The 11,209-nt window shown below is 39.9% G+C and overlaps 1 pseudogene; it reads left to right on the forward strand.

Moving 5' to 3' along the window:
• Window positions 1–10,124: 10,124 nt before the first annotated feature.
• LOC102175282 lies at window positions 10,125–10,485 on the forward strand (annotated as a pseudogene).
• The last annotated feature ends 724 nt before the right edge of the window (window positions 10,486–11,209 follow it).

Raw genomic sequence — 11,209 nt, forward strand, 5'->3', positions numbered from 1 at the left:
TGCAAAAGCTTTTAAGTTTAATTGAGTCCCATTTGTTTATTTTTGCTTTTATTTCCAGTACTCTGGGAGGTGGGTCATAGAGGATCCTGCTGTGATTTATGTTGGAGAGTGTTTTGCCTATGTTTTCCTCTAGGAGTTTTATAGTTTCTAGTCTTACGTTTAGATCTTTAATCCATTTTGAGTTTATTTTTGTGTATGGTGTTAGAAAGTATTCTAGTCGAACCAGTTAGATTTAAGCCCAGTTTATTTTATATTCCTCCTTCAAATGTGGACCATCCCCATACATTCTCAAAGGAATTGAATCTCTCATACACAAATTGAATCTCCCTTCTGCATTCCAAATATCTTACAAAAGCACCAACTTTTTCACAACCTCTAAATTGAGACATTCAAACTAGTTTTTGACATCCTATTCTTTTTTTATTGACAGCATCCAAGAACTACCTACATTCTATTTGTTTTTCCACCCCCCCCCCCACTGGATAGCATTCCCTTTCAGTTAATTTAATAAATAAATGGTTTTTGAGAACCCAGTAGGTGCTAGATGAATTGCTAGGGTGCTATGGGGGAACCAAGATGAGTGAGATTCTGTTTTAGCCCTCTAAGGAGTTGCTAACAAGGAGTACAAAGCATATTTACAAATAGCTACAATGCAAGGCCTTCATAGCATTGGCAGTGGCTACCCTTGACTAATTATACTGTGCTATTATTGTCTGAATCCATACCCATCTATAGGATTTATTTCAAACTTTTCCATTCTATACACCCCACTTCATTTTTATTTTCTTAGTTTCCCACCCCGGTCATTCCAACTACATGACTTTTGATTATTTTTTTCTCTCTTCTTTGATTTTTTTTTCTCTCTTCTGGGCCTATGTGTAGAAGAATATGACTCCATAATCTGTTGATCCAGTGGAAATTTTGGGGGCTGTGCCCTTTGGCAATCAGCATCAACTAAAGGATAACCTGGACATTCACATTCCTACCTGAAAAGCTGATTTTAATTAACTGGAGCTCCCTTTCTCCAAGTCTCATTGCCTTTGGAAAGCTGAGATCATTTGCTGCTTCAGTTCCAGCCACATTACTCTCACTGCAGGAGACCTGCCTTTTGTAGTTATGCTACAGATGACCTTCTAGGCCTTGTAAGATGCCTAAATCACTTCCGAGTATCCTTCTTTTCCCATCTGAACACTTTGATATGCTACAAGCTGTGATAAAGTGATCCCTAGGCCCAAATTAATGAAAGGGGACGCAACCACCCAATAAACAAAATACAGGGCCCAGCATTTGATGCCCAGGGTGAAAACTACCAAAGTCTTAACTCCCATGCCCATTCATTTCCTGATCTTAAGATATTCATATTCGACTTCAGGTAATGTAACTGAGTACTCGGCTCCCCCGAAATTCCTATGCTGCTCTCATGAATGTTTTATACAGCTCCCCAGCCTGGATGTTAACTGCTGTGTCACACAGTTGTGTGCAAAGAGGACAACAAATCACTCATGCCTAGTTTTTGAGCTTTGGCCAGTTCCAGTTTTCAGGCAAAAGCTGTCAAAGCAAAATACCTATTCTTAAAACTAGGCATCTTTAAAAAAAAAAAATTTCTTCTGCCATTAAATAATCCATAAAAGCATCATTTTCACATTCTTTAAAAAAGAAAAAACAAGAAATCCATTTTATTCAACTCTAAGATCTGATGAGAGAACAGTTGTTGAAACATGATTTTGTTTAATTTTAGGCTAAGATTTTATAGATCATTTGTAAATAGAGAAGAAAAGAGAGGTAGTAGTCACATTCTTGCTTTGATCTTGTTTCTAACCTGAAAGGTTATTCAAGTGATTAATGAAACATAGGTGGTAAATCTAATTATCTACCTTTGAAAGCACTCTTGTTGGTGTATGCGTGTGTGTGTAAGTATGTGTACATTTGTCTGTCTGTGTGTTTCTCTGAGATTGCTTGATTTGCAGTTTTGTATTTTACATACCAAGAAACCTCACCTTTCAGTGCTCTGTTTAGAAAACAGAAATTCAACATCTCTTCAAATATTCATTCTTGTAGCTCTGAGATGGGGGCTATGGAGGGGAAGGAATAAGTCACTGCACTGAGGAGAATTATGAGGGTATAGTGACATCTACAGGTAGCACGGATATTGTTAAATAGCATGTGTTTATCATCTGCTGAAGAATGGACTGTTCTAACAAGCCTCTCTTTGCCTTAAGTTTGTCCAAACATGCTTTGCCCAAGGTGATCAGCAGGAAACATTAGAACAATTAATCTGGAATAGCTGATGTAAGGGATTTTGCTAAAATTAAAATCTCTGTACTAAAGGGGCCTTATTTTACCTACTTTCTTATACTTAGTTTATCTTCATTTTTGGCTCTCGATGACAAAAGAGCCAAAATAAAACCTTTCTGTTCTGAGTAACAACCTACTCAGGTTAACATGACGTCAGAAATTACTCTTACATTTTCTTAATGAAAGGACTGAGAAGAACAGTAACAGTAGGGGATGTGGCTAATAATAAATTATCCTTGAATTAGGCTCATTAGTATCAATTATTTTGCTATCTGTGGAAAAACAAAACAAATCAGGAAAAGATAAAGATAAAATTTAAACTCCTTGTAGGGTGAGATTATGTTACAATTTTTTGTATTTCTCATGGTGGTTAGACATACATAGTGCATAGTTGCTCAACTGAGAAAAAAATAAAAAAGATATAAAATTGTTAGTTGCTCAGTCGTGTCTGACTCTTTGGACTCCATGGGCCATAGCCCACCAGGCTCCTCTGTCGATGGGATTTCCTAGACAAGAATTCTGGAGTGGGTTACTATTTCCTTAATCTTCCTGACCCAGGGATCAAACCCATGTCTCCTGCATTGCAGTCGGATTCCTTATGACTGAGCCACCAGGGAAGCCCCCCAAAGATGTAATGCTACTTTCAAAACTCTTTATTCTAATGTCTATTAATTGGAATTTAGCAGTCATGTTGCTAAAACATCTTTTCAGTATCCACTCTGTGCAAAGTGCTATACAAACCTGCTTAAAGGTATAAAACCCCAACTGCTTAATAAGTTCCTTGTCATTCCTTCACACCTTCTTTTTATTTCTGTATCTTTCTATTTCCAGTATTTACTTTAAAAAGGGATAGGCATATATATATATATATATATATATATATATACATATATATATATATATATATATATAGAGAGAGAGAGAGAGAGAGAGAGAGGTTACATATATAATATATATAATCTATATATCTCTATAGGGACTTCCCTGGTGGCTTAGACGGTAAAGCATCTGTCTACAATGTGGGAGACCTGGGTTTGATCCCTGGGTCGGGAAGATCCCCTGGAGAAGGAAATGGCAATCCACTCCAGTACTATTGCTTGGAAAATCCCATGGACAGAGGAGCCTGGTAGGCTACATATATATGGTAGGCTATATATATATAATATATATATCTTTCCCCAAAAAATTTCAAATGTTTTTTTCCATTTCAGTGCTTTTCTTTGTATGTTTTTGTTTTATAATCTAGAATACCTTTTCTTTTTCTGAATATACAACTCCTACCCAGTTCAAATGTCCTGTTGTCTAAGTCTTTTCTGGATAAATCAAAATAGAGTTATTTATTCCTTTTTGAATTTTCTTAACACTCTCTTTGCCTCTCCTACCATCTTGCTGGAGCAACTCCTTTGCCCTTGGACATGGGGTATCTTTTTTTGGTGGGATCCAACATTCTCCTGTTGATGCTTGTTCAGCAGCTAGTTGCAATTTTGGAGTTCTCGCAGGAGAGGATGAGCACATGTACTTCTATTCTGCCATCTTAATCATGGCAAAAACAGTCACCAAAAACAAGACCAGGAGCTAACTGTGGCTCAGGTCATGAACTCCTTATTGCAAAATTCAGACTTAAATTGAAGGAAGTAGGGAAAACCACTAGACTATTCAGGTATGACCTAAATCAAATCCCTTATGATTATACAGTGTAAGTGACAAAGATTCAAAGGTTTAGATCTGATAGAGTGCCTGAAGAACTATGGTCAGAGGTTTTGACATTGTACAGGTGGCAGTGATCAAGACCATCCCCAAGAAAAGGAAATGTAAAAAGGCAAAATGGTTGTCTGAGGAGGCCTTACAAATAGCTGAGAAAAGAAGAGAAAGGCAAAGGAGAAAAGGAAAGGTATACCAATCTGAATGCAGAGTTCCAAAGAATAGCAAAGAGAGATAAGAAAGCTTTCCTCAGTGATCAATGCAAAGAAATAGAGGAAAACAATAGAATGGAAAAGACTAGAGATCTCTTCAAGAAAATTAGAGATACCAAGGGGACATTTCATGCAAAGATGGGCACAATAAAGGACAGAAACAGTATGGACCTAACAGAAACAGAAGATATTATGAAGAAGTGGCAAGAATACAAGGAAGAACTGTACAAAAAAGATCTTCATGACCCAGATAACCACGATGGTGTGATCAATCACCTAGAGCCAGACATCCTGGAATGTGAAGTCAAGTGGGCCTTAGGAAACATCACTACGAACAAAGCTAGTGTAGGTAATGGAATTCCAGTCGAGCTGTTTCAAATCCTAAAAGCTGATACTGTGAAAATGCTGCACTCAATATGCCAGCAAATTTGAAAAGTCAGCAGTGGCCTCAGGACTGGAAAAAGTCAGTTTTCATTCCAATCCCAAAGAAAGGCAATGCCAAAGAATGTTCAAACTACCGCACAATTGCACTCATCTCACATGCTAGCAAAGTAATGCTCAAAATTCTCCAAGCCAGGCTTCAACAGTACGTGAACCATGAACTTCCAGATGTTCAAGCTGGTTTTAGAAAAGTCAGAGGAACTAGAGAGCAATTTGCCAACATGCATTGGATCATTGAAAAAGCAAGAGAATTCCAGAAAAACATCTACTTCTGTTTTATTGATTGTGCCAAAGTCTGACTGTGTAGATCACAACAAACTGGAAAATTGTGCAAGAGATGGTGATACCAGACTACCTGACCTGCCTCCTGAGAAATCTGTATGCAGGTCAAGAAGCAATAGTTATAACTGGACATGTAACAACAGACTGGTTTCAAACTGGGAAAGGAGTACATCAAGGCTGTATATTGTCACTCTACTTATTTAACTTATATGCAGGGTACATCATGGAAAATGCGAAGCTGAATGAAGCACAACTAGAATCAAGATTGCTGGGAGAAATATCAATAACCTCAGATATGCAGATGACACTACTCATGGCAGAAAGCAAAGAAGAACTAAAGAGCCTCTTGATGAAAGTGAAAGAGGAGAGTGAAAAAACTGGCTTAAAACTGAACATTCAAAAAATGAACATCACGGCATCTGGTCCCATCACTTCATGGCAAATAGATGGGGAAACAGTGGAAACAGTGGCTAACTTTATTTTTCTGGGCTCCAAAATCACTGCAGATGGTGATTGCAGCCATGAAATTAAAAGACGCTTGCTCCTTGGGAGAAAAGCTATGACCAACCTAGACAGCACATTAAAAAGCAGAGATGTTACTTTACCAACAAAGGTCCATCTAGTCAAAGCTATGGTTTTTCCAGTAGTCAGGTATGGATGTAAGAGTTGGACTACAAGGAAGGCTGAATGTCAAAGAATTGATGTTTTTGAACTGTGGTGTTGGAGAAGACTCTTGAGAGTCCCTTGGACTACAAGGACATCCAACCAGTCCATCCTAAAGGAGATCAGTCCTGGGTGTTCATTGGAAGGACTGATGTTGAAGCTGAAACCCCAATACTTTGGCCACCTGATGCGAAGAGCTGACTCGTTTGAAAAGACCCTGATGCTGGGAAAGATTGAGGGCAGGAGAAGGGGATGACAGATGATGAGATGGTTGGATGGCATCACCGACTCAATGGACATTTTGGGTAAACTATGGGAGTTGGTGATGGACAGGGATGCCTGGAGTGCTGTGGTTCACAGGGTCACAAAGAGTTGGACATGACTGAGCGACTGAACTGAACTGAACTGAACTGAAAAGAAAACTCTCTTTCCAGTGGCTATAAAATCAATTTTCTGAACCGAACATTCTCTTCACCTATCATCTTTTCCCTTGAGATTTAAAATATTTATGTATCTGTTTTAGCTCTCCTTAGCTATTTTTTAAAAAATTATTTATTTATTTTTGACTATGTTAGCAATGGCAACCCACTCCAGTACTCTTGCCTGGAAAATCCCATGGATGAAGGAGCCTGGTGGGCTGCAGTCCATGGGGTCGCTAAGAGTCAGACACGACTGAGTGACTTCACTTTCACTTTTCACTTTCATGCATTGGAGAAGGAAACGACAACCCACTCCAGTGTTCTTACCTGGAGAATCCCAGGGACGGCGGAGCCTGATGGGCTGCCGTCTATGGGGTCGCACAGAGTTGGACACAACTGAAGCGACTTTGCAGCAGCAGCAGGTTTTTGTTGCTGTGTGAGCTTTTCTCTATTTGTGACAAGCAGGGGCTACTCTTCCTTGTGGTGCACAGGCTTCTCATTGCAGTGGCTTCTCTTATTGCAGAACAGTCTTTAGGCATATGGGCTCGGTAGTTGTGGCTCCCAGTGTCTACAGCACAGGCTCCATATTTGTGGCCCACAGACTTAGCTGCTCAGTGGCATGTGAGATCCTCCTGGACCGGGGATTGAACCTGTGTCTCCTGCATTGGCAGGCAGATTCTTCACCACTGAGCTGCCAGGGAAACCTCTCCTTAAATATCTTGAAGGTAGGAACAGTCTTGGACATTTTTATTTATGTGCCTTGTGCACCTTGGGTGCTCAGAAAATATTTATTGAATGAAGCAAAAGATTTATCCTGTGGATGTTGAATAACAATTTAAGAATTAGAGGATAAGGTAATATTTACAAAAATGATTACACCAGGTCATTAATTGGTCTCCATTTTAAGGAGTCTTCATTATTCCTAAAGATTTCTTTGAATATAGATTAAATTCTCAAACATAGTGTAGAGTTTCATTTGTGTGCTTATGTTAGAAGGAAGAAGTGGGTTAAGCACAGATGGATGGCTGAAGAGACAGGGAGGCAATAGAGAGGCCTGAATCCCCTCCTTTTGGCATGGGGAAATGTAGGAATTTCCAGTGGTCATGGCCAGGATTACCTGGCTAGAGCAATTTTGCTAATAGCCCAGTCAAGGAGGCTGGCTATCAGATGAGGCACCTTAGCAACAAGAGGCAATAGGATGTTCTGCTATATGGGAGGCTCTTCTGTCAGAGAGCAGCAGAGGAGTAGGGCTTCTTGGAGACCCATGAAGAATCTTGATGTATGTCCAACAAGCAGATCAGTATTTAGGCATTGTCGCACCGAGGGCATCTTCAGCCTGTCAACATGAGAGAAGCTGGAATAGCAGCAATGAGGATTAAGCTTTAAAGAGGGAGGAAGGGGACTTCCCTGGTGGTCCAGTGGTTAAGATCCCATGGTTTCAATGCAGGGGATCCAGGTTTGATCCCTGGTCAGGGAACTAAGATCCCACATGTGGCGTGGTGTGGACAAAAATCATTCTTTTTTTAAAAAAAGGAAGGAGGTGTCTCAGAGCCAGACCCTGCCAACACCTTTCATTTCAAACCCCATAGTCAGGACCACCACTCAAGCCTCACCTGAAGATAAGGAAAGGAGATGAGTTTTTTTTTAAACTTGGAAGTTAATGCTTTAATTCAACCAAATTTTAACACCCCATAGTGGCCACAAAACTAGGGAATCTTCATGAGATCATATTGCTGTACTGGAAAGGGAGATTCAACAGTCCCCTAGAGAAGATAATACAGTAACTGGCAACACTCCAGCCACTTTATTTTCAGATTCCACCAAGCTGAAACTTCTCAGTAAACCCAGTTACATTAGTCAACAAAGGACTGTCTTGGTCTTCTAGGGCCATATACTGGGTGACTTAAACAACAATATTTATTTTCTCACAGTTTTTGGAGGCTGGGAAGTCCATGATCGAAGTTCTATCAGGTTTGGTGTCTAGTGAGGGCTCTTTCTGTCTTGCAGAAGGCCACCTTCTTGCTGGTGGGGTGGATGGGGGTATGGGATGAGATGAGATGAGGTGAATCTCTAGAGTTTTTTCCTGTTTCGTAAAGTCACCAGTTCTATCAGATTAGAGCTCCACGCTGATGACCTAATTTGACCTCTCTCACCTCCTTAAATGCCTTATCTCTAATATAGTCTCATGGTGGGGATGGGGGTGGGTGAGGGGGTTGTAGTGCTTATGACTACATGTTGACTAAATTCAAGATATGACTTTAGGGGTACACAATTCATTCCACAGCAAAGACCTCTTACCATGAGGCAGAAATTATTTACCAACACAACAGAATAGAGCAAACCAGGCTAAAAATGATTTCCCATTCTATCCCAAATAAATGCCTGTGTGCTAAGCTGCTCCAGTCGTGTCTGACTCTCTGCAACCCCATGGGCTGTAGCCCACCTGGCTTCTCTGTCCATGGGATTTCCCAGGCAAGAATACTGGAGTGGGTTGCCATTTCCTCCTCCAGGGGATCTTCCTGATTCAGGGATTGAACCTGCATCTCCAATGTCTCCTACATTGCAGGTGGATTCTTTACCTGCTGACCCATCAGGGAAGCCCCAAATATCCCAAATGCCTGGATTTGGCAATTTCAAATGGAAGCAAGAACTCTCAGACCTTCATTAAACAAATCTTGGATATATGGTCATGATTAAGACCAAAGGAACTAAAAAGCTGATTGGAAATTCAGAGACTCAGTCATTTGTCTCCAATGCTGAGGTAGTTGATGCTGCCAAATACTGGGGGACTTGGGGGAGCGAAATTTCCGAATAATTTATCATGGCTTAAAAGTCAAAATATGTTCTTCAAAAATTAACATGTGTCATTGGCAATCTAGAGCTCAACAGCAGCAAGCCGAAACCTACAATCAACAATACATTGGAGAATACAGATAGTAGGAATTAGATTGAAAATTTAAGGCCAAGTCCCCTCCCACCTAAAAAGGTTGCAACTGAAATCCACTTGTTAAGTCAGAATAGAAAGTCTGCTCTTAAGAGATGTTTCTGACTTCTAGTTTTCGGTGTGACATGTAAAGAGCTTAAAAGCACTCACAACAAGAAAACAACTGTTCTGAAGGAAAAAATCAACAATTCTTGTATTCATCAGAGAATGGAGCTCCTTGGTAAACTCCTGCCCTCCAAACTGGAGAGACAAAGAAAGAAAAAGCCATAACACTAGAGGAAATTTTAGCCTCTGACATCACAATTACAGCAAAAAGTGTACACAGCCTACCCCTTCCTAGTCAGATAAAGTTAAACCTCACACTCCCTCAGATCCTTTTACCCAATACATTATGTTTGGCTTTCAATTTTTAAAAATCACAAGTCATACAAAAACACAAAAAGCACAATCTGAGTGAGCAAAGGAAGCAGCAGAACCAGACTCAGATATGGCAGAGAGTTTGGAATTATCAGACTGAGAATTGAAAATAACTATGATTAATATGCCAAGTGTTCCCAAGGGAACAGTAGACAAATGCAAGAAAAGATAGGGAAAGTAAGAGAGATGGAACTTTAAGAAAGAATCAAAAGAAAATGCTAGAAATCAAAAACTCTGTAACGGAAATGATAAACGTGTTTGATGGATTCATAAAGGAAAGAATCAGTTAACTTAAAGATATATCAATAGAAACTTTCAAAACTGAGAAACAAACAGAAAAGAATGAAAAAGACTGAGCAGAATGTTCAAGGACTGTGGGACAGTTACAAAAAGGGTACATGTGTGTAATATCAATACTGAAAGGAGCAGAAAGAGAGAAAGGAACAGAAGAAATATTTGAAGTTTTAAAGGCTGAGAATTTTCCAAAAATAAAAGACAGACACCAATCCACAGATCCAGGAAGCTCGCAGCACAACAAACAGGATAAATACCCCCCAAAATCGATATGTAAGCATATCATATTCAAACTGCAAAAAAATCAAAGATTAAAAGAAAATCTTGAAAGAAGCCAGATAAAATAATGCCTTACTTTATAGAGGAATAAAAACAATTCAACTGGACTTACCTTCAGAAACCATCCAAACACAAAGAGAATAAGGTAAAATGTTTAAAGTATTGCTGACTGTGAGGATGGCGGGGAGCGGAAAGCTAATGGCAGTGATGGGAGGCAAGGACACCATGACTGGCTTCCTGCTGGGTGGCATAGGGGTGCTTAACAAGCACTGCCAACCAAATTTCCTGGTGATGGAGAAAGATACTACCATCAGTGAAACTGAAGACACATTCCAGCAGTTTCTAAACCAGGATGACATCAGCAGCATCCTTATCAACCAGTACACTGCAGAGATGGTGCAGGCATGCACTTGATGCCCTCTGGCACTGCATTCCAGCCATACTGGAGATCCCATCCAAGGAGTACCTCTGTGATGCTGCCAATGTCTCCATCCCGCACAGGGCCAGGGGCATGTTCATGTCTGAAAACCTGCACTAAGGGACTCTTCACGGCCATGTAGCTTCTCCCTAGGCTTACCATCAGCCCTTGTCTAAGATATGAGCCTCTGAATTCCAATTCCCTGCCCCTTCCCACTCCACTGAGGGGCTAGGTGAGGTGCTTCCAGGTACCAGGGCTCTGCCATTAAAATCAAGGTTGGTTAGGGTAAAAATATATAAAGCAGAGCAGACACAAATACTGGTGTCAGAAATGAAAGCGAAACCAGCACTACTGATCCCATGGACAGCAAAATGATAATTTAAAAATACAGTTGACCCTTGAATGACACTGGTTTGAACCATGCAAACTTTCTTCCAATAGATAAAACAGCACTACATGATCCACAGTTGATTGAATCTTAGATGCAGAACCATGAATGTGGAGAGCCTACTATAAAGTTGTGCATGAATTTCTTACTGCACAATGAATCAGTGTCCCTAACCCCCATGTTGCTCAAGGGTCAACTATATTTTGAACAACTTTACAACCACTAATTTGATAAAAGATGAAATGGACCAATTCTTTGAAAGACAAAATCTGCCAAAACTCACACAAGGGGAAATAGATAATCTGAGTAAATCTATAACCATTAAAGAAATTAAAATCAGTAATTAGTAACCTTCCAAAACAGAAAATACCAGGCCCAAATGGTTTCACTATATTTTTAATAAAAAAAATTAACACCAAAAACATTTTGTATTGGGGTATAGCCAATTAACAACTT

Source organism: Capra hircus (genome assembly GCF_001704415.2).
Source record: "Capra hircus breed San Clemente chromosome X unlocalized genomic scaffold, ASM170441v1, whole genome shotgun sequence".
Classification (NCBI taxonomy): domain Eukaryota; kingdom Metazoa; phylum Chordata; class Mammalia; order Artiodactyla; family Bovidae; genus Capra; species Capra hircus.